We start from the raw sequence: 24,599 nt of genomic DNA, 5'->3' as shown, positions 1-24,599 counted from the left end.
AATCAGAACATCATAAGTAAAAGAATACAACATTAAAACACAGATGCTGACTCACTCTAGGTTAAAAGCCAATGAAAAAAAGTGTCTTTAAACGAGTTTTAAAAACAGAAATTGACGGGGCCTGCCTGACCTCCAGTGGCAGCTCATTCCACAATTTAGGAGCCAGAGCTGAAAAGGCTCTGTCTCCTCTGGATTTATAAACGGTTTTTGGGACTGCTAAAAGCATCTGGTCAGAGGATCTAAGAGCACATCAGAAAAGCAGCACAAAAACAACAATAAAAACAGAAAAACAGAGAGCGGTAGATGACTCGCCAAACACACTGGCACCATCTTGCCACACCCCGGTGATGTAATAATGATAACGATAGTATGTATTTTCTCTTATCATTGTGTTAGTATTTTGTCATGATGACAGGTGTGGCACTGCCTCACCTGCCTTCCCTGACCACACGTCACTGGTGTCATGTCATGTTCATCACTGTGAGCTGTTTGGGAGCTGTCATCTGTGAGTCGCCAACCTAGCCATGACTTGAAATATGTGATCCATAATCCTGTGAGGATCTGTGCTTTATATTAGTGTTTTGTGTTATTTCATTACATTTTGAGATTCCTGTGTTCATTTTATTTCTTGTGTTTTTTTGTTTTTCTTCTTCCACTTGTAATTGTGCTCCTGCCCTGCCCACCTGTTTCCAATTTGTCTCCTCACCATGTGTTTGGTATTTCTGTTCATTAGTCTCATCTTTCAATGCGTCTCCTGTGTCTCCCTCAGCGGAGCATTAAGTGTAATGTTCAGACAGTCTCAATCATTTCTATGTGTCGTCCTTACCTACAGTGTTTATTCCAGGGTTTGTTTTTTTTATAAATAGATTTGGCTGCCTGGTCAGTATTTTAGTTTTTTTTATTTTGTCAAGAAATCAGTTTCTTTTTACCTGAGTTTCCCTGAGTCCTGTTTGCACCCTGGGTTTCAAGCCAACCCATTATGACAGAATGCTCTGCTCACAGAAACCCAGGAAGCAGATTTATCTTTTTGAGTTTTTGTTTCTAGAAGAAGAGAAGACGGCTTGATGAGAGAAGGAGGAAGCTGATAGGAGGTTGCCATTCTGGGGTACTCGCTTGGCGATAAATCCACCTTCCTCCAAATGTTTTGACTCTGGCTGGATCAAATCCCCTCTGGCACCTGTCTCCTCTTCGAACTTCTGCTGTTCTCAAATGCCTCACTCACCCCTGGTGTTCACCATGGCAGCCTCCACGGCCGATTATCCACAGGTTCTGTGAAAGATCTGGCTCCAGATCTGTCACCATTAGAAGACCAGGTGAATCACCCACACATTTGTGGTCTAATTATGGCTCTTCATGTGTCTCCAGGCATCATAACCAGGAAATTTATTTTCAACCGTGGAGACTTTGATGTCCCAGCCTATGATGCTCCTCATACCCATTTACCAGGATATCCTTTCTTACATCCAAAAGTGTGAGGCCGAACCTGACCCTCTTGAGGTCTCTGAGCAGCCCAGTGGGGCTGACCCTCCAGAGATCTCCGAACCTCCTGAGAGCTCAGAGCAGTTGAAGACGCAGCTGCTCCACAAATTCTCAGAGCTTCCACCATCCTCTGTCCGCAGTTCATCCTCAGTCCCCAGCACAACCAGCCTCAGACCCTCCTGCAGTATCTCCAGGGTTGGTCTCAGACAATCTACAGCCTTCAAGGGGTCGCTAGGGACATCAACACCTCTACGCCACCTGCCTACATGGGGTCTTTCTTGCTCCTGTGTGGACGGTCCCTGGGCCATCCTTCTGAACTCTACCTGTGGTCTGGACAGTCTCTGGGCTGTCCACCCAAACTCTTGTCCTCAATGTGAATGTGTCCAGAGCTGTTCTTAGTATCTTTTTGTCTTTCTGTTTATGTAGGTCCTATGAATTTCCTGTCAGTTTTTGGTTTATTGATTCTTGTTTGTCATTGTGCCCTCCATCCTTAATTTTTCCCCCCTCCACCCGTCCAGTCAGGTAGTGTAATGTCAGGGGCTGTCCCTTGGGGGGAGGAGTACTGTGAGAATCTGTGTTTATATTAGTGTTTTGTGTTATTTCATTAGATTTTGAGACTGTGTTTATTTTACTTCATTGATTTTCAGTTTTTTGTCCATGTAATTGTGCTCCTGCCCCACCCACCTTTTTCCAGTTTGTCTCCTCACCAGGTGTTTGGTATTTCTGTTCATTAGTGTCATAAATGTTTGTGTCTCCTGTGTCTCCCCCAGCAAAGCATTGTGTAATGTTCACACCGTCTCATTCCTTTCTACATGTCATCATTGCCTCCAGTGTTTAGTCCAGTTTTTTTGTAAGCAGAGTTGGCTGCCTTGTCAGCATTAGTTTTTACTTCTTTTTATGAATAAATATTTCTCCTTTTCCCTGAGTTCTGCTTGCATTATGGGTTTCAAGTTAACCTATTGTGACAAAGTGTGCATTGTGTCAAATTAAGAAAATTTTCAAAGTTTTTGGTTACTGCAGGTAATATATCTGGAAATGAGAGTTTAATTTGGCTTATACTGTATATCAGATAATATGATTTCATCAATGCAGCTGTAGCAATATAAAGGATGTGAGATGGAGGAAGAAGGGTGGCACTTTCTCCACTCCCCTTCACTACATTTATTTTATTTATTTAGCTCTCGTTAAAGTGGGACACCAGCTGGTCAGTTTACTGACCAACAACAACTTTATTAATATATTCACCCTTTAATAATCAGAACTCAGTCACTGAAGTAGAATCCGTTAATTACAGGGAGTTCTATACCATAACATGAATATTCATCTGAATGAAGAGACCAAAGTTGTCTTTGAAATTTTATTACAAAAATAATCAAACTAAATATCAACAACAATAATAAACAAACAATAGTAAGGACTAAATCAAGGCTTAATTCTCTTATCTAAGGCTAAATTGACTCTTTGAGCAGGAATTATTTCAGTTTTATATGTGCATGAATTTAGACAAAGTTTGACTATTTTAATAAATAGTTTACTTTGGATTTTGGTTAAAATAAGTTATTTAATCTGATCAGATAAAATCATTTATCGTCACTCTCTGCTCACCTGAATTCAACCCTTGCTACGTTTACTGGACCACAAAACTGGCTTCTCCTCCTTTCTGGGTTCTTAACAAGCCTGGACTGCTCAGCTGTTGCAGTTCACTATCCCTGAGTGACTTCACCGGCAACAGCGAGACTACAGCTCTAGTCAAACCATCAAGACAGAAGGTTGGTGTTTATCTCAGAACCTCTCAGCATCTCTGTTCCAAGAACCAGTCCACTAACTCTTCTGTCCTGACAGATCGGACCGGCCAGAGGACCCAGACTTTGACCAGAAGCGACAGGTTTTTAATAAACTTATTTAAACCATTCCTGAGTACTGGTGTTGTGCTGATCCAAAACCGGTTCTTGTCAACATGTGGTACAAAGTACATGTGGTGGGTGTGTGTGTGCTGGGTGAGTGGGGTTCTTGATGATGCAGGTGTCACTCTTCCTGCATCTAGAGGTGTAAATGTCTGTGATGGTGGGGAGGCTGACTCCCAACAGTCTTCTGTGCAGCCTTCACCACTCTCTGAAAAGCTTTTCTTTCTGCAGCTGTGCAGCCTCCATGCCACATGATGATGCTGGATGACCAACAAGTCTCTAACAATTTCAGCTCTGTGCAATAGCTTTAGTAGCTGGGAATGGTGCACTTAGTTCAGCGGAAGGGAAAACTGCAGAAAAACACAAAGGAATGAAGTGGCATAGGGTAAATGTCTTGGTTACCTTTTTATGAAAGTGCTGAAGACTATTAAAGAAAAAAACTTTTGTGTAGACTCTGTCATCTAGTACATAACAAAAACCTTGAATTGTTTATATTTGGAATTTAACTAGTTTGAAGTTTTAAAAGCACTTTACTAGAGCATTTGATGTTCTGTTGACTTAAACAATTTTTGCTAAAATTTGTAAATGTTAATTTTCTTTTTTTTTCTTGACGTTACATTTTGTCAATTCATTTTTTTAATATGACACTTTTTAGTTGTGTAATGTTACATAATATAACATGAAAATCAGAAAAAATTAAACAGTAAAAACAAAAAATTGGGGGGGGGGGGATGCAAATTTCATATATGTTGAAATTAAAAAGTATGCATGTGTTTTTCATGTTCTCTTTTTCCAGCTGCTGAGAAGATACAGCATGTTGACGCTTCCAAATATTTTAGTTAATTGCCTTTTTTGGATCCAAGTGAAATTCAACTGCAGATGTCGAGCTGATAGATAAATACATAAATCACTTGGAGGTGTGAAGTCGTCACTCATGTGTTTTCATATACTCACAGGAATCTGGTCTGGCAGCAGTGTAATGGTGCTTGCAGGGTTTTGTAAGCAAGAGCTCTAAAGTCGAATGGAAAAAAATGGATGAGAGAGAAAACAGGACTTATCACTGCATTGACAATTAATCCTTGTGTGGTGCACTCCCACATAATGTCCACTCATCCCTGTGTTGCATCCTCTCATTTACCAGCTGAGAGACCGCAGGTGTTCAGAACAAGTAACCAGAGGGGAAGTCAGAGGGAGGTATCACTTGACCTGGTCTCGCCTGCTATTATGATGCTCCCTGCTGGATTGAACATGAGGAGACACTTTTTTAGGTGCAAAACCTGATCTGCATTTGTGTGTGACCAGGCCACAGCCCAAGGTTATATTTCCAGTGGAACGTTCACAAATATATGCCTGAGACATCATACTGTAAGAAATGTTTTGTTTTGGTAAGCTATAGACCTGTTAGAGAGATGACTGACTGACATACTGATCCAGTCTCATTTTTTAGGACAACCATCAAAAAAATAAATAAAAAAATTAGCAGTTATCTTATGTATGTTTAATAACTTGCCTCAGTATTTTACTTTATTTTTTGTTTTGAAAAGTTAACTAGAGAAATTGCATTCCTGAAAAAAATGCAGTGTGAATGTTTATTACTGAATAAGTTGCTGAAATTAGCTAATCAAAAACATGTTGAATTTTAGCTGAAAAGGAAGAACGAGCGTAAATTAGAAGACGAAAGCAGAAAGAACACACATTCGTTGAATTAGGTTTAAATAAGCGCAGCACACAGAACTGTCTGAAAAACAGTTGTTGTATTGAACGCTTTTTGAATCTGAAAAACAGAAATTAGCAACAACAAAAAACTTGCTGAAAATTAGCCGAAAAAAGGCAGAAAGAAGCTTAAATTACCATAAGGAAGTGGAGAGAGCACATTTTTTGCTGAATAAGGATGAAAAAAGTTGAAATGAGTGCAAAAAATGCTTAAAAAAGCTAAAATTTGTGTAAAAACTGCTAAATAGTAGCTGAAATAGCAGAAAAAGTTGAAACGCAGAAATACCATACCATACCATCCCATTTTATTTATAGAGCACTTAAAACAGCGACAAGGCCAACCAAAGTCAGAGTCAGAGTCAGAGTTTCTTTATTGTCATTCGCACCTCATGTGGTACATGTGGTGGAGCGAAATTATGTACACAGGGTCCCAGTTACATCCAACAATAAAATGTATAAGAAAAACAGTAATGACATCTAAGATATGAACTAAGAAAAACATCAACTAAATATACACTAAGCACTCATAACATAAAACATTGAACATCAGCACAAACATGAACATGAGTCTGTGAGCAGATGTGCACGCATGAACACATCAACATTGAAACAGATCAGCAGCAACATGAAACAGATCAGCAGCAACATGATGTGATTTTTCACAGTGATTATCCTGGTCAGAGATTCATGAGTCTAACAGCCTCAGGGTAGAAGCTGTTCCTCAGTCTAGTGGTCCTACACTTAATGCTCCTTAACCTCCTTCCTGAGGGGAGTGGGGCAAAAAGTGTGTGTGCTGGGTGGGTGGGGTCCTTCATGATGCAGGTGGCCCTCTTCCTGCATCTGGAGGTGTAGATGTCTGTGATGGTGGGGAGACTGATTCCAACAGATTTCTGTGCAGCCTTCACCACTCTCTGCAAAGCTTTTCTTTCTGCAGCTGTGCAGCCTCCATGCCACACATTGATGCTCGAGCACAGGATGCTCTCCACTGCACACCTGTAGAAGGAGGTGAGGACTGAGCTTCCCAGACCAGCTCGCCTCAGCCGTCTGAGGAAGTAGAGTCTCTGAAGAGCTTTCTTGATCAGGCTGGTGGTGTTGTTGCTCCAGCTGAGGTTGTCATTCATGTGTACACCCAAGTACTTGTAGCTGGAGACCACTTCCACCGCAGATCCTCTTATGTTCAGGGGGGTGTAGGTGTTTTTGTTCCTTCTGAAGTCCACAATCATCTCCTTTGTCTTCTTCACATTGATGTGAAGGTTATTCTCTCTGCACCAGCTCTCCAGGTGTTCCACCTCTTGCCTGTAGCTGGACTCATCATTGTTTGTGATGCATCCCACCACCGCTGTATCATCTGCAAACTTTACAATGTGACAGCCTGGATGGGTAGCTGCACAATCATATGTGAGCAGAGTAAACAGGAGGGGGCTCAACACACATCCCTGAGGAGAGCCAGTGCTGAGGGTTATGGTGGAGGAGGAGAGGTTGTGGATCCTCACTAACTGTGGTCTGTTTGTTAAAAAGTCTAGTACCCAGTTGCAGATGGAGGGGCTTAGTCCTAGTGTGGATAGTTTGTCAATCAGGGTTTGGGGGATCATGGTGTTGAAGGCGGATGTGAAGTCCACAAAGAGCATACGGACGTAAGAGTTTTTCTGCTCCAGGTGGTTGAGTGCAGTGTGGACCACAGAGGAGATTGCATCCTCTGTTGATCGGTTCTCACGGTATGCGTACTGATGAGGGTCCTCGTTGATGTTGATGGTTGTTTTGATGTGAGTCATGACCAGTTTTTCGAAGCATTTAGCGACTATCGGGGTGAGGGCCACTGGCCGATAGTCATTCAGACCAGTCACTGTAGAGCTTTTTGGGACTGGGATGATGGTGGCAGTCTTCAGGCAGGTGGGAACTGTCTCCAGGGTAAGTGAGGTGTTAAAGATGTCTGCCAGCACCTCACAGAGCTGATCAGCACATTCCTTCAACACTTTTCCGGGGATGTTGTCTGGGCCAGTTGCTTTGTGCGGATTAATCCTCCTGAAGGTACTCCTTACTTCTGCTGAGGTCACGCTGAGATGCTCTTCATCCGGTGGCGAGGTGAGTCTGGTGCTGGGTGGTCTGTTCGGGTCTTCAAAGCGTGCATAGAACTTGTTGAGGGCATCAGGCAGAGATGGGTCTTTGGGGCATTGTTCACTCCTTCCTTTATAATCTGTTATGCACTTAATGCCCCTCCACATGCTCCGAGGGTCTTGTGAGATGAATTGACCCTCGATCCTCTGTGCATATGTGCCCTTGGCCCTCTTAATACCAGCAACCAGCTCTTTTCTTGTCCTACTCAGCTCCTCTGAGTTTCCAGACCTGAAGGCAGTGTTCCTGGCTTCCAGCAGGGTACGCACCTCTGCATTCAGCCAAGGTTTTCTGTTTGGGTAGCTTTTAACATTTCTGATAGTGGAGACTGTGTCAGTACATGTACTAATGTAACCCAGTACTGAGGATGTGTATTGGTCAAGATCAAGCGAACCTCTATTTTCAGCAGCTTCTCTGAAAACCTGCCAGTCTGTTCGGTCAAAACAATCTCTCAGTATGGGTCCACTGTCCTGGCTCCAACATTTACCTTTCTTTTGTACCGGTCTGGAGCGTCTCAGTGGGGGCAAAGTGCTGTACAGACAGAAAAACAAGCAACACACAAAGCAATATACAAAATGAGGTGAATCAGAATATAGACATAAAAACGATGCAGATAATAAATATGACAACTAACCAATGTGGAGCATACAGGTTCAAAACACAGATCATCTGCTGAATAGTAGTGGGTTTTTAAACGGGACTTGAAAACCAAGAGGGAGGGGGCCTGTCTGACAAGCAGAGGCAACTCATTCCAAAGTCTTGGGCCTGCTACAGAGAAGGCCCTGTCACCTTTGCGCTTAAGACGAGTTCCTGGAACTGTGAGGAGCAACTGGTCCGCTGACCTCAGGGAACGTGGTGGGACATTCGGATGTAGCAGATCAGAGAGATGGGGGTGCGAAACTGTTCAGCGATTTGTAGACATACAGGAGTATTTTGAACTGGAATCGAAAGTGAACCGGTAACCAGTGCAGTGAGGCCAAAACTGGAGTAATGTGCTCTCTTTTGCATGTGCTGGTTAAAAATCGGGCCGCTGCATTCTGGACCAGTTGTAGTCGTGCAATGGAGGTCTGACTGATACCAAACAGGAGTGAATTGCAGTAATAAAGCCTAGATGTAATGAATGCATGTACTACTCTCTCTAGGTTATTTTTGGACAATATGGGCTTCAGATTAGACAGCCGCCTCAGTTGGAAGAAACATGAATAAACAATCATTTTTACATGATTGTTAAGTTTCAGGGAAGGGTCCATTATCACTCCCAGATTAGTGACTCTTTGTTTTTCTGACAAAGATAGAGTGGAAAGGTCGATGCAGTGGTTTGTGATCGTGTCGTTGGGAGGGAACAACATGACTACAGACTTCTTTTCATTGAAACTTAAGAAGTTTAAAGCCGTCCAATCCCTGATGTCAGCCAGGCAGTCGAGCAGGGGTTGAATAGAGCATGTACCATTGTGCCTTAGGGGGAAGTAAATTTGACAGTCATCAGCGTAGAAGTGAAAGGGTATGTTGTGTTTCTGGAAAATAGCACCAAGTGGCAGCAGGTATAAAGAGAATAGGAGGGGACCCAGGATGGACCCCTGCAGAACCCCCCATTTAAGCTCTGTCGCTGCAGAACTAAAATCCTTGATGGAGACATAAAAGGATCTGTCAGCGAGGTAGGATCGGAACCAATTGAGGGCTGACCCTGTGATGCCCACCCACTGCTCCAACCTAGCAATAAGGATCTCATGGTCGATGGTGTCAAAGGCAGCTGTGAGGTCCAAAAGGACAAACAGCACAGAATTGCCATTATCTGTGGATAAGAAGATGCCATTAAAAACTTTCAGTAGGGCAGTTTCAATGCCGTGGAGAGGTTTAAAGCCAGATTGGAATAGCTCTAAGATAGCGTGACCCTCTAGGAAGCACTTCAACTGGGACTCAACTATTTTCTCCAGTAGTTTAGAAACAAATAAAAGTCTGGAGACAGGCCGGAAGTTGGATACGACTGAGGGGTCAAGGTTTGATTTTTTTTAGGAGAGGCTGTACGTATGTTATGCATATGCATGTTTAAAGGTTTTTGGCACCATGCCAGTGGATAAACTGCTATTTACATTAGCAAGAATGGACGGACCTAGAGTATGAAAAACCTCCTTTAGTAGTCAAGTGGGGACCACATCAAAGGGGGAACCTGTCACATTTCTGCCAAGTCATGCTCTGTTTTCCTCTATCATGCTCTGATCTCAAGCCACGCCCCTCTGCACTTCCACACAATCAGGCACATTCTGTCCACCTGTTCCAAGCACTATTTAAGACTCGTGCTCACAGTCACACTCTGCCAGATTATTGAATCCCTTGCGGTTATTGATGTCCAGCGTTCATGTTACAGCTCTTTTGGTTTGCCTGATCTTGACCCCACGTCTGTCTTTTTGGATTATTGAATTGCCTGCTCCTTGCCTGTTATGATCTCACTCCTCCCATCACGGCTCTGATCTACTCTTCTGGATAAGTTACTACATCTCTTGGATTACCCTTTTGGAATCAATATTGGACCTCTGCATCCTCGGTACCGACTCTCTGCTCTGCTCCTGGATATTGCCTCTGGATCTTCCCAAACTATCTCTGTGCGACAATCCTGCTTGCTACGTTGAGATCAACCTGTCCAACTCTTTCAGGTGGAACTCGTCTCATCTGCATAAGGAGGTTAGAGGATGCTCTTCTGTTATCAAGTCTGGCCTCAAAACCCTTCAGTCCACTAACCTCTCATATCTCTGCAGATTGGTCTCGCTCCAGGACTTCCACCTCCATCAGCAGTATTTATTTAATAAAGTCTTTAAACCATTCCTGTTGCCAGGTGTCTCACTCGAATCCAAATACACAAATCCTAACAGTATAATCTGGCCAAAAGAAATGGATTCGACACTAGCACAGGAATGGCGTGCTGGTGTAGAGGGGGCCATACTTACGCTCGAAAATAACATGCAGGAGATGATGAACATGCTTTGCAGTCTTTCTCCTCAGCCCTCTCCACAGGCTACCACACACCTAACACCTGCTCAGTCTATGCCTGCCTGCCAAGTTCCACCCATTAGTGAACCCAGATTACCTCTCCCAGAGACGTTCAAAGGAGATCCGAAACAGTGCCGTCCATTCATCACACAATGTGAGATCCATTTCCAGCTACAACCCTCAGCATTTCCCTCTGAAAGATCCAAGGTGGCCTACATCATCTCTCTTCTGTCTGGTAAGGCAGAAGGGGGACGGCTGAGTGGCAACGGGATACCAGACATTGTTATTCATTTTCTGAGTTCACGCAAGAGCTTTGCCGAGTGTTTGATCCTATATTACCTGAGAGAGAGGCTGCCCGTATGCTATTTTCTTTAAAGCAAGGGGAGAAGTGGGTCACTGAGTATATTATTGATTTTCACACAGTTGCGGCTGACCGTCAGTGGAATGAAGAAGCTTTAACAGATGCATTTTTTTCAAGGACTTTCTGATTAAATAAAAGATGAACTAGCCTCAAAGGACTACCCCAACTCCCTGAAAACACTGGAGGATCCTGCAACCCGCATAGACCTTCGACTCCTGGAGAGGAAGCGTGAGAAGAGAGGCAGACCAGAGAGAGCAACCCGTCAGTGGGGTGAGTCAAAGTTCCTGGCATTAAAGAGTTCCCTTGCATCTATACTCACATCTTCACAGAAAGAGGAACCCATGCAGATCGGCAGGAGCCGTCTCACCCAGGAGGAGAGGGAGCGAAGACGGATATTTAATCTATGCTACTATTGTGGGAATGAAGGACATGCTGTAAACAAGTGCCCACGAAAAGAGCAGACTCAGTAGAAGAGAGGGGAGTCCTACTGAGTCATATTAAGGATCACATCATCTCCTCACCACTCCTGCTACCCACCAAGCTCCAGGTACTAAATAAAGAAATCTCTACATCTGTGTTTATTGATTCTGGGGCTGATACTGAGTTTATGGATCAGGACTTTGCTAAATCCTTGGGTATCAAGATGGTTCAATCTACTAAACCCCACAGGGTATTAGCACTTGATGGACACTCACTTCACAGAACTAGCCTAGAGTCTGAACCAGTTATTTTACTACTTGGTGGTAATCATCATGAGAAAATAAAATTTGTCATCATCAAATCACCCCAGCTTCCTATTATTCTTGGGGTTACCTGGCTAGGTAAACACAATCCCCGCATTGACTGGCGGGAAAGGGAGATTTTGGGTTGGTCTAAAGAATGCTTATCTTCATGTTTATTTGTAGCATTCTCCCCAGCCCTAAATCCTGAACAAATCCAGGAGACTTATCCTGATCTGTCCAGAGTCCCTACAGAGTACCATGACCTTAAAGAGGTGTTTAATAAAATTAGAGCCACTTCTTTGCCTCCTCGCAGGCTCCATTGATCTTATCCCTGGTACCACTCCTCCTAGGGGTAGTCTTTACTCCATGTCAGCACCTGAGAGACAGGCCATGCAAAAATACATCAACCAATCTCTACAAGCAGGCATTATCAGGCCTTCAGCCTCCCCTGTGGGTGCTGGCTTTTTCTTTGTGGGTAAAAAAGACGGTTCTTTGAGACCTTGTATAGATTATAGAGGTCTGAACAAAATTACCATTAAAAACAAATACCCACTCATGACCTCAGGCTTTGACCTCATCCTGGATTCCACCATTTTTACCAAATTAGACCTTAGAAATGCACATCATCTGGTTCTTATCAGAGAAGGGGATGAGTGGAAGACGGCTTTCAACACCCCTAATGGACACTACGAATATTTGGTCATGCCTTTTGGTTTAACCAATGCGCCCGCCGTTTCTCAGGCCCTGGTTAATGATGTACTTAGAGACATGGTTAATCATTTTGTTTTTGTATACCTAGATGACATATTGATATTTTCCAAGGACCTCCACTCTCACAGAAAGCACGTGAGGTCTGTCTTGCTAAGGCTATTACAGAATAACCTATTCATCAAAGCTGAGAAATGCGAATTCCACCAGACATCCACCTCATTCTTGGGCTTTATTATTTCACCTAACCAAATGTCCATGGACAGTAACAAGGTGTCCGCAGTCATAAATTGGCCAAGACCGAAAGACAAGAAACAACTTCAGAGGTTCTCGGGTTTTGCTAATTTTTATAGAAAGTTTATTAAGAATTACAGTTTGATCTTAGCGCCACTCCATGTCTTAACTTCTTCAAAAACTATGTTCCAATGGAATGAACAGGCTGAGACCTCCTTCTCCAAACTCAAGAACTTGTTTGCATCTGCCCCTATTCTTCATTCCCCTGACAGCGATCGTCAGTTTATTGTCGAGGTGGACGCCTCTAACACTGGTATTGGGGCAGTGCTCAGTCAACGCAGTAAGGATGGCAAAATACATCCATGTGCATATTTCTCCAAAAGCCTGACCGTAGCAGAACGCAATTATGATGTGGGGGAGCGAGAGCTGTTGGCCGTAAAATTAGCTTTAGAAGAGTGGAGACATTGGTTGGAAGGGGCCAAAGAACCCTTCCAGGTCTGGACCGACCACAAAAATCTTGAATACCTTAAGACGGCTAAAAGACTCAACCCCAGACAGGCCAGGTGGGCTTTGTTCTTCTGCAGGTTTAACTTTGTTTTATCTTACAGACCTGGTCCCAAGAACACCAAACCTGATGCACTATCCAGAATCCATGAAGACAATGGAAAACCTAAGGACAAGAACCAGGTTGAATTCATACTGCCTGAAGCTGTACGATTGTCTATCACCCAAATAGAGAAAGACATCAGACACGCCCACCAGAGCCAACCACCGCCTGCCGACTGTCCCAAAAATCAGGTCTTCGTCCCAGAAACTCAGGAACACAAAGTTCTTCAACTCTGTCATAAATCATGACTTTTCTGCCACCCAGGCATTAACAAGACCTTGGCACTGGTGCAAGCTCAATTTTGGTGGAAGGACTTGACTAAGGATGTTAAAGAATTTGTCTCTTCATGTCATCAATGCAACCAAGCAAAGACCTCTAGACGCCCCCCTGCTGGCCTGTTGTGTCCTCTGCCTAGCCCATCACGACCGTGGTCCCAAATAGCCATGGACTTCATTACTGGTCTACCTCAGTCTTCAGGTAACTCTGTGATCCTCACCATTGTGGATTGTTTTCTAAAATGGTCCATCTTGTCCTCCTTAAGAAACTCCCCTCTGCCAAGGAACTGAGTGAAGTGCTGGTCCAGGAGGTTTTCCGCTTACACGGTCTGCCTGAGAATATTGTCCAGTATCTGACTGGGGGCCTCAGTTCATATCTCGCTTCTGGAAGGAGTTCTGCAGCCTCCTGGGGGTTTCAATCAGTCTATTATCTGGTTTCCATCCTCAGACGGATGGTCAAAGTGAGAGAGCCAATCAGGAGGTTGAGACTAAGCTTCACATCCTTTGCAAGGAGGATCCCACTAAATGGGCTTCTAACCTCCAATGGGTAGAGCACGCCCTAAATTCTCTACTATCTTCTGCCTCTGGTCTGTCTCCTTTCTACACAGTGTATGGTTTTCAACCTCCAGTAATCACCATCCTAAAAAAAGGAAGCTGAAGTTCCTTCTGCTTATCAAGCTGCACTTAGGTGCCAAAGAGTGTGGAGAAGGGCCAAGAGACATCTCTCTAAGATGTCTGCTGTTTATGTCAAAAGGACCAATTGTCGCCGCTCTCCTAACCCTCCCTACCAGGTGGGCCAAAAGATTTGGCTGTCCACTAAGGATCTTCTGCTCCGCGTGGAGAGTCGTAAATTGGCACCTCGTTTTGTGGGACCCTTCTCCATATCCAAGATCATCAACCCTGTGGCTGTAAGATTAAAGCTTCCCCGGACATTCAAGATTCACCCCACGTTTCACGTATCTCGTATCAAACCCCTACTGCTCTCCCGCTTTGAACCCTCCTCCAGGCCTCCTCCTCCCACCCGACTGATCGATGGGTCCCCGGCCTTCACCGTTAGGAGACTTATCCGCTCCAGACGATGGGGTCAGGGTATACACTATCTGGTGGACTGGGCGGGCTATGGTCCTGAGGAGCAGTCTTGGGTTCCTGCACGCAACATATTGGACAAGGACCTCATCTTTCACGCCAACCATCCTGATCAACCTGGAGGTCCGTCAGGTGCCAGACCTTAAAGGTGGGGTTATGTCACATTTCTGCCAAGTCATGCTCTGTTTTCCTCTATCATGCTCTGATCTCAAGCCACGCCCCTCTGCACCGCCACACAATCAGGCTCATTCTGTCCACTTGTTCCAAGCACTATTTAAGACTCGTGCTCACAGCCACACTCTGCCAGATTATCGAATCCCTTGCGGTTATTGATATCCAGCGTTCATGTTACAGCTCTTTTGGTTTGCCTGATCTTGACCCCATGCCTGTCTTTTTGGATTATTGAATTGCCTGCTCCTTGCCTGTTATGGTCTCACTCCTCCCATCACGGCTCTGATCTACTCTTCTGGATAAGTTACTACGTCTCTTGGATTACCCTTTTGGAATCAATATTGGACCTCTGTATCCTCGGTACTGACTCTCTGCTCTGCTCCTGGATATTGCCTCTGGATCTTCCCAAACTATCTCTCTGCGACAATCCTGCTTGCTACGGTGAGATCAACCTGTCCAACTCTTTCGGTGGAACTCATCTCATCTGAATAAGAAGGTTAGTGGAAGCTCTTCTGTTATCAAGTCGGGCCTCAAAACCCTTCAGTCCACTAACCTCTCATATCTCTGCAGATTGGTCTCACTCCAGGACTTCCACCTCCACCAGCAGTATTTATTTTAAAAAAGTCTTTAAACCATTCCTGTTGCCAGGTGTCTCACTCGAATCCAAATACACAAATCCTAACAGAACCAGAAGGTTTCAAGCTGCACATGACCTGCTCTAGAGAAGATAGTGTGATGGGTTCAAAATGGTCATATAGAGCTACAGATTGAGGTGGGATGGATGGGTCATGAGTTGGAGGGGAAATGAGAGCCCGGGTGGTTGCAATTTTTTCCAGAAAGAAATGTAGGAAGTCCTCGTACAGCTCAGTCAAGGCTTCCAGAGGTGATGATTCAGTGAGGTGGAGAACAGAGTTTAGGGTAAAAAAGAGGACAGCGATTGGTTGTTCAGTAATCTCGTGATAATTTATGATGGTACATTTGAACTAGCGTGAGATTTGATAGATAAAGGGAATAAAGAATGGAAAGTCCAGAGAATGGAAGTTAAATTTACACCTGGGTGTGAGAGTTCCACTGCCTGCAGCTCTTTCTCCAAGATGGCCACTGATTACCACCAGCTGTCATCCATCCACCTAAGAGGATCCTCTACTAGTTAAGGCTGCAGTCCAGTGTGACTCGACACTGGAGCATTGTACCCTTTTTGGTATTATTGCTTTTGGCCTGTAGTTCATTGTGATTGACAAAGTGTTACTTACCTTCTATTTTTGTGCCCGCAGTCATCCTGCTTCCTCGAGTCCTGTCCTGTCCTGGAATCCCCATTGTCTCTGGTTCCTGCTCTCTGTGCCTCGCCTTCCAGCCACACGCCAGTTCACCTGTCCACCCATGCTCAACTTCAACGCTACCATCTGTAAGAGAAAAACTAGTATTAATTCTCTATGTACAATCCTACCAGTGGACCTCCTCTGAACCAACTCTTTTCCCCAGGATCTTCCGTGGAGAGGACCACTTGTAAATAATTCACTTTATATAATAAACACTTATCTTTTTATAAATCGTATTTTGTCCTTTCTGGTCTCGTACAAATCTGGGTTCCCCGCGCTATGACAGAAATGCTCCAGCCAAAACAGGCCCAGAACGAGACCAGAACTGAACAAGCTACCTCCTCTTCCCAGATGGAACACATCGACCAACTCGAACTGATGCTTCGACAAGTTTTAAAACAACAACAAGAAGTTCAGACCAACATGAGAGAATTTGGAGGTATGTTTTTTTCTCTAAATCAGCAACTCTCGCCTTCTTCTTCTCCTTCAGCTCCTACAACTCCTCCCGAGTCCAATTCTCCCAGAACGGAACCCAAAGACCTTGCCACTACCCAACAGGTAATCACAAAACCCTCAGAATATTTCTCCAGAGACCCTAGTATGTGTGGAGGTTTTCTTCTGCAAATTAAGCTTGCCTTCAAGGGAGCACCCCAATTATACTCCACAGACATCGCTAAAATAACTTATTTTACCAACCAGCTGAAGGGTGATGCACTCCGGTGGGTAAATTCCTTTTTACAATTTCATGACTTGGATATTTTATCTTTTGATACCTTGTTAAAAGAGTTTTGCCGTGTTTTCGACCGTCCTCTACAGAAGCCCAACGCCGTTAAATGACTCCTTGGTTTACGTCAGAACCGGCGTCCCGTAGCGGAGTACGCTCTCGACTTCCGCATCATCACCGCCCAAACAGGATGGAACGACACGGCGCTACAAGGTACCTTCCTGAATTCTCTTTCTGACCCCATCAAAGACCAAATTGCCACAAGAGACGAGCCAGAGGGGTTTGATGAGCTAATAGAGTTAGCAATCTCCATTGACGAACGCTTCTGGGAACATAGGAGGGAGCGAGACTACACTACCCATAATCACGCCACTTCCGGTTTCACGTCACCAGGTAAGTGCCGCACCGCTAAACACTCTACTACGAACTACAATAACCAAGATCAGCTCGTTTCCGGCCCACTTCACTCGCCTACATCTCCTGTCAAAAAGTTACCTATTCTGCCAGAGTCTGAACCAATGCAGATTGGAAGAACTCATTTAACTCCCGAAGAGAGACAGGACGCATGGACTCTAGACTATGTATATACTGTGGCAGGTCCGGCCATTTCTTTTTAAACTGTCCTTTTCGGGGAAACGAGAACGCCTGCCAGTAAAGAGAGAGTTTTTGATGGACACTTCAGCATTCTCTCCCACACATAGATTAATGCTTCCTACAATTATTCAAATAAATCACGATCGCCTCCCTGTGTCCGCTCTTATTGATTCTGGTGCAGAACAAAATCTAATCAGTTTTAGTCTCGTCAAGAAACTGTCCTTGCCCACCCTAGAGATTCCTTCCATTCCCATTACTGGTGTTACAGGCAAGACCTTGACACAGACCCATTGTAAAACAACTCAATTACATCTGATAACTTCTGGCAATCATCATGAGTTAATAGATTTTTTCATATTCAAATTTCCTGGCACTCAGTTAATTTTGAGTTACCCATGGCTCCAAAAACATAACCCACATTTTAATTGGAAGCTGGGAAGAATTGAAAGATGGAGTGATGACTGTTTGGTTATGGCAGAGCGTAAACAATGTTTCAATCATACCCCAGAAAGTACTCCTCATGAGGTGACTGATATTTCTGTAATTCCCCCCGTTTATCACGACATCGCCCCAGTGTTCAGTAAACAACGAGCTCTCTCACCTCCTCCTCATCGCCCCTATGATTGTGCAATCGACCTGCTTCCTGGGTTTCCTTTACCTTCCAGTCGGTTGTACAACCTCTCTGGACCCGAAAGAGAGTCCATGAGGAAATATATTGAGGAGTCCCTCGCTTCTGGCATCATTCGCCCTTCTACCTCTCCTGTGGGAGCAGGTTTCTTTTTTGTTTCCAAGAAGGATGGAACCCTCCGTCCATGTATTGATTACCAAGGTCTCAATAATATTACTGTTAAAAATAAGTACCCTCTCATCGACTCCATTCACGAACAGTTACATTCTGCCACTATTTTTACCAAATTGGATCTCAGAAATGCATACCACTTAGTTCAAATTAAAGAGGGTGATGAGTGGAAGACTGCTTTTAGAAAGCCACTTGGACATTTTGAGTATTTAGTCATGTCGTTTGGCCTGACCAACGCCCCTGCCATTTTTCAAGCTCTGGTTAACGACGTGCTCAGAGATTTCATCGTTGACATTGTAGATGAACATAATTAATCTTGTGTTTCTGGACTCAAATCAATGAAATACAGTTCTTGTCCCAGGAAGGCCCTCAAGGCCAGATTTGACCTGAGGCTTAGTTCACTACAGTATCGTCTTGGTGTACTTGGATGACATCCTTATCTACTCGAGAGATAAGGATGAACACATAAGAAGGGTTAGAACCGTACTCCAGAGACTTTACGAGAACCAAATGTTTGTCAAAGGGGAGAAATGTGAGTTCCACACCTCCTCTGTGTCATTTTTGGGTTTCATATTTGAAGGGGGTTGTTATAGAACTGACCCAGAAAAGACTAAGGCTGTGGTAGAATGGCCAGTGCCCGAGACTAGGAAACAGCTTCAGCGTTTCCTAGGTTTTGCCAACTTCTATAGATGTTTTATCAGGGACTACAGCCGAATCGCTTCTCCTCTCACTCAGCTTACTTCAACCAACAGGACTTTTAAGTGGAACCCTGAGACTAACACTGCTTTCAACAAATTGAAATAACTATTTTCCTCGCCACCAGTTTTGTGTCACCCCGATCCCAAGCGTCAGTTTATCTCACTATGACACTGGGTTACACCTTTCTAAGATAAGATAAGATAAGATAGAACTTTACTGACCCCACAGGAAATTGTTGTGCCACAGTTTCAGTACAAAGGAAAATACACAAGGAATCACACAAGATATAAAAAATAACAGAGAATACAAAAATACCAACAATTAAGTTCTAAATAGGTCAGGTGCAGACGTGTGAAATGTTTTATAATGTAAAAACATTAAAGTGTTTATTGTGGTGCGGGATTAATTTTATTGTCCTATGTGAAGAAAAGGGGAGGAGTTGAAAAGTTTGATAGTCACAGGGAGGAAGTTCTTCCAGTGTTGTTCTGTGGAGCACCTCGGTGGTCTCAGTCTATGACTGAAGATGCTGTGGTAAGAGTCCAGTGTGTCATGCAGGGGGTGTGACGTGTTGTTCAGGATCTGGAGCAGTTTCCTCATCATCCTCTGCTCAGACACCTCTGTCAGAGACTGCAGGTCCACTCCCAGAACTGAGCAAGCTCTCTTGATGAGTTTATCGAGTATCAGCATCAACTTTCTTCACCCTGCTGCCCCAGCACACCACAACTTAGAAGAAGACGCTGGAGACCACCGAGTGGTAAAACATCTGAAGCATGGTCCTGCAGACATTAAAGGACCTGAGTCTCCTCAGAAGAAAACGGCGACGCTGCCCTTTCTTGTAGAGGGAGTTGGTGTTAGCTGTCCAGTCCAGTTTATTGTCTAGGTGGATCCCCAGGTACTTGTAGCAGTCCACAGTGTCCACCTTAGTACTTTTGATGGGGGGGGTCTTCTTCCTGTAGTCCATGTGAAATTTCTATGAGAAAAACCTGGCAGAAAAGGCTAAATATTTCAAAAAGCTTAAGTTGCACCAATAGAGCTTTAGAGCGTGACGTCACTTGTCCGCGGCACGGCGGCTGATGGGATAGGATGGGGCCGGATCCACCATTTTTATTGCCCTCCATATTAACTGTCAAAAACAAGCTTTCTCGCTGACATTTAAAAAAAAAAATCTAAGTAGGTTAAAACAGTTTAATGATGGTCCGAAATTGCTGCGTTATTGGATGTAATGTCCGGTCATACAACTGGAATTGTAAAAAGATTGAAAACTGACTTTTTTAATAGATGCTCCACCAGGAAACAACGCGAGGGAGCTCGTGTGTAGGACGTACTGTAACAAAAAGGAGATGGTGAGACGTCCTGATAACTTTCTCCAGCGTCCCAAGAGACCTGCTAGTTTGTTCCAGACATTCTGGTGAGTGTCTAAATTCAGTTTGTTGGTGTTGTGCCATAAATTTGTGCCATGATTTTGTCCAGGTGGATCATGTTTAATTCATGTTCGTAGAAGTGGGCCAACCTAGTTTAGGTCAGGTTTATATTTTGCATGTAACTTAGTCCAAGTTTAGACAGAGTGGACATCGGTGTTATTGTGAAATAAACTGTTTCTAGTGTTGCCACTTTTACTGCAGTAACACTGATCTGTGTTCTGATATGTCCTCTTCAAGACAAACCTTCAGATGAAGTGGATGAAACTCCAGGAGAGGAGCTCAGTGAGGCTGAAGATGATGGACATGAACCAGCAGCAAAAAGGTACAAATACAATGGGTGAATAAAAGAAGAGCAGAAATAAACCACCTGTTACAGGAGAACAGGAAGCTCAGGTCAGAGCTGAATAAAAAACAGCTGGACAAATAATTTTTATATTATTAAATATTATACAGGACTTCATGGCTTTGCCATCTTGTTGTCATTGTTTAACACTGTTAGGCATTTTCTGCCAGCATAAAAAACAAAAAAAACTCACAGTTTCAAATGGTTCTACAAACACTTATGCATCCTGTTCAGCATCTTTGCCATCTTTTTAAGGTGTCACATCAAACTCTGTCTAATACATGTGTCTTTCTTTTCTTTCCAAGGGATGGATGTACATCAGACAAGCTCATAAAAGAAAGCTGTGGCCTTCTCTCCAGATTATTACCCGGGGACATTGTGTTATGACAGAGGCTTTGATATTAAAGACAGTGTGGGAGTCAAGGTCAAGGTTCTTTATTGACATTCACATCGCATGTTGTACATGAGGTGGAACAAAACTGTGTACACAGGGTCCCAGTTACATCCAACAAAAGTATAAATGAATGATGTGCTGAGGTTCAAATCCCATCATTCAGTAAATGGAGATGTGAACTTGATGCTAAGGATGTTGAACACACACGAGCACAGCTTAGAATTCATGTGGAAATAGTGATTGGTTGCATGAAAAACAAATACACAATGTTACACAGAAATATACCAGTTAACTATACTGGTGCTTACATGTAAATATACCAGTTAACTATACTGATGCTTACATGTGAGGGTGAAGAGGTGACACTTCTTAACATTGTGTGTGTGCTGTAGTTTAGTAAACATTTGTTCTAATGTGGTTGTAAACCTAATGCTAATGAAACCTGCACATGCTGCTACTGATATATGTAAAATATAAATTGGAGAAAAAAGTATACTGTTTGCTAACACTTAGCATGATTAAAAACAGCTACAAGTGGTGGGATTAGCTTACTTACTGCCTTTGTTTGATGTCATACGACCGTAAACGTCTGTAATTAATCCACAATGCCAAATATTCTTCCTTGGTATGCGATAAAATATGCAGTAATAAAGCTTGGAAAAGAGCTAGAAGTCACAGTTGCTTGCAGCTATGCAGCTTCTGTGAACTCAACGCTGCTGAGACTCTAGAAGACACTGATTGGCTGGATATACATCACATGACAAATCACGTGACACAGCTCTGTTTTGACCGGAGGCGGGGTTTCCATCCCCCACTTTGCACGCAGTTTATTATAAAATTGGAGATAACCTTGTGACCAGTTTGTAACTGCGCAGCATAGGTTTTCTTGTGCACAGAGAATGTAAGAGCAGTGCGTGATTGCACAGAGGATTAGCTTAGAGGGAACATTGTCCAAGACTCCAAGAACTCTTTAACAACTCATCCAGGAAGTCCCAAAAAGCTTATAACAGCATGTAAAGACACTCCAGCCTCACTTAAGATCCATCCATCCATCCATTTTCTTCCGCTTATCCGGGGTCGGGTCGCAGGGGTAGCAGCCTAAGTAGGGAGGCCCAGACTTCCCTCTCCCCAGCCACTTGGGCCAGCTCTTCCGGGGGAATCCCGAGGCGTTCCCAGGCCAACCGAGAAACATAGTCCCTCCAGCGTGTCCTGGGTCTTCCTCTGGGCCTCCTTCCGGTGGGACGTGTCCAGAACACCTCACCAGGGAGGCGTCCAGAAGGCATCCTAAACAGATGCCAAAGCCACCTCAACTGGCTCCTCTCGACGTGGAGAAGCAGCGGCTCTACTCTGAGTCCCTCCCGGATGATCGAGCTTCTCACCCTGTCTCTAAGGAAGAGCCCAGACACCCTGCGGAGAAAACTCATTTCGGCCGCTTGTATCCGAGATCTCATTCTTTCGGTCACAACCCAAAGCTCGTGACCATAGATGAGGGTGGCAACGTAGATCGATCGGTAAATTGAGAGCTTTGCCTTTTGACACAGCTCTCTCTTCACCACCACAGACCTGTACAGCGCCCGCTTCACTTCAGATGCTGCACCTATCCGCCTATCGATCTCACGCTCCATTTTTCCCTCATTTGTGAACAAGACCCCAAGATACTTGAACTCCTTCACTTGGGGTAGGACCTCCTCCCTGACCTGGAGAGGGCACTCTACCCTTTTCCGGCTCAAGACCATGGCCTCGGATTTGGAGGGACTGATCTTCATCCCGGCCGCATCGCATTCGGCTGCGAACCGCTCCAGCGAAAGCTGTAGATCACGATCTGATGAAGCCAATAAGACCACATCATCTGCAAAAAGCAGAGATGCAATCCTAAGGCCACCAAAACGGATCCCCTCAACACCTTGGCTGCGCCTAGAAATTCTGTCCATAAAAGTTATGAACAGAATCGGTGACAAAGGGCAACCTTGGTGGAGTCCAACTCTCACCGGGAACAAGCCCGACTTACTGCCGGCAATGCGGACCAGGCTCTGACACCGGTCATACAGGGACCTAACAGCCCGTATCAAAGGGCCCGGTACCCCATACTCCCAGAGTACCCTCCACAGGGCCCCCCGAGGGACGCGGTCGAACGCCTTCTCCAAGTCCACAAAGCACATGTAGACTGGTTGGGCAAACTCCCACGCACCCTCCAGGACCCTGCTGAGAGTGTAGAGCTGGTCCAGTGTTCCACGGCCAGGACGAAAACCGCACTGTTCCTCCTGAATCCGAGGTTCGACTATCCTACGGACCCTCCGCTCCAGAACCCCCGAATAGACCTTACCAGGGAGGCTTAAGAGCGTGATTCCCCTGTAGTTGGAACACACTCTACGGTCCCCTTTTTTGAATAGGGGGACAACCACCCCGGTCTGCCAATCCAGGGGAGCTTCCCCCAATGTCCACGCAATATTGCAGAGTCGCGTAAGCCAATACAACCCTACAACATCCAGAGCCTTAAGGAACTCTGGGCGAATCTCATCCACCCCTGGGGCCCTGCCACCGAGGAGCTTTTTAACCACCTCGTTGACCTCAGCACCAGAGATTGGAGGGCCCGACCCAGAGTCCCCAGGCTCTGCTTCCTCAGTGGAAGACGTGCCGGTGGGATTGAGGAGGTCTTCAAAGTATTCCGCCCACCGACCCACAACATCCTGAGTTGAGGTCAGCAGCACGCCACTCCCACTATAAACAGTGTTGGTGGCATACCGCTTTCCCCCCCCCGAGACGCCGGATAGTGGACCAGAATCGTCTCGAAGCCGTGCGGAAGTCGTTGTCCATGGCCTCTCCGAACTCCTCCCATGCCCGAGTTTTTGCCTCAGCAACCACCCGAGCCGCATGTCGCTTGGACTGCCAGTACCCATCAGCTGCTTCCGGGGTCCCACAGGCCAAAAAGGCCCGATAGGACTCCTTCAGCCTGACAGCATCCCTCACCGACGGTGTCCACCATTGGGTTCGAGGGTTGCCGCCGCAACAGGCACCGACAACCTTGCGGCCGCAGCTCTGGTAAGCCGCCTTGACAATAGAGGCACGAAACATGGTCCACTCAGACTCAATGTCCCCCACCTCCCTCGGAACATGTTCAAAGTTCTCCCGGAGGTGGGAGTTGAAACTCCGTCTCACAGGAGACTCTGCCAGACGTTCCCAGCAAACCCTCACAATACGTTTGGGTCTGCCAGGTCACTTAAGATCAGCATTCATAATTTAAAAATAAGCAGCAGATCACAAAATGACCTCCATGAGAGATTTCCAAAGCCAAAGCCAGTGTTGTGTAAAAATAATACAAAGATCTATTTCACAATTACCAAGAAAAAGCAAACAAACAAAAAATGAAGATCCTAGAATTTTGGGACAACGATCTGTAAATTGGGGGAACAAAAGGCGATCTTTTAGAAATGTGTTTATGCCATTATATCTGGCATAAAACTAAAACTGCTACAAAAAAAAAAAAGGCAGGCCGAGTTAAACATCTGGCTTGCTGCTTCAGGCCCTTAATGATATGATGGAATGATGAACTCTGCTCTCCACAGATAATTCTGAATGAAAATGTTTTCCCATTAGTCAGTAATCTTAAGCATTGCAAATGCCTCACATTTTATAAGAATTATATTGCCACCAACCATATTCCAGACCTGACCTGGACCCCCAAAATCCTATGAATGTCAACGACAACAATGAAGAAAGCACAAGTTGCAGGACCTCGAGAAAAACAAGCCAGTGCATCCAGTCACTAGAAAAGAAGCTGGATGACATTAAAGTGTTGGGTTTGATATCTTTTATATCTTTTGACAAGCCTTGACATTTCTCTGATGATGTGAAATGATGCATTTTCTACAAGGTGTGTACGTGTATAATCATACACTAATTATTTCATGTTATATATAATCTCACAAGTGCTAAGGATAATCATACACTA

This window comes from Nematolebias whitei, chromosome 7 (assembly GCF_014905685.2).
Source record: "Nematolebias whitei isolate Nwh7 chromosome 7, NemWhi1, whole genome shotgun sequence".
Classification (NCBI taxonomy): Eukaryota; Metazoa; Chordata; class Actinopteri; order Cyprinodontiformes; family Rivulidae; genus Nematolebias; species Nematolebias whitei.
The sequence above is the reverse complement of the archived record's forward strand: the minus strand, read 5'-3'. Positions refer to the sequence as shown.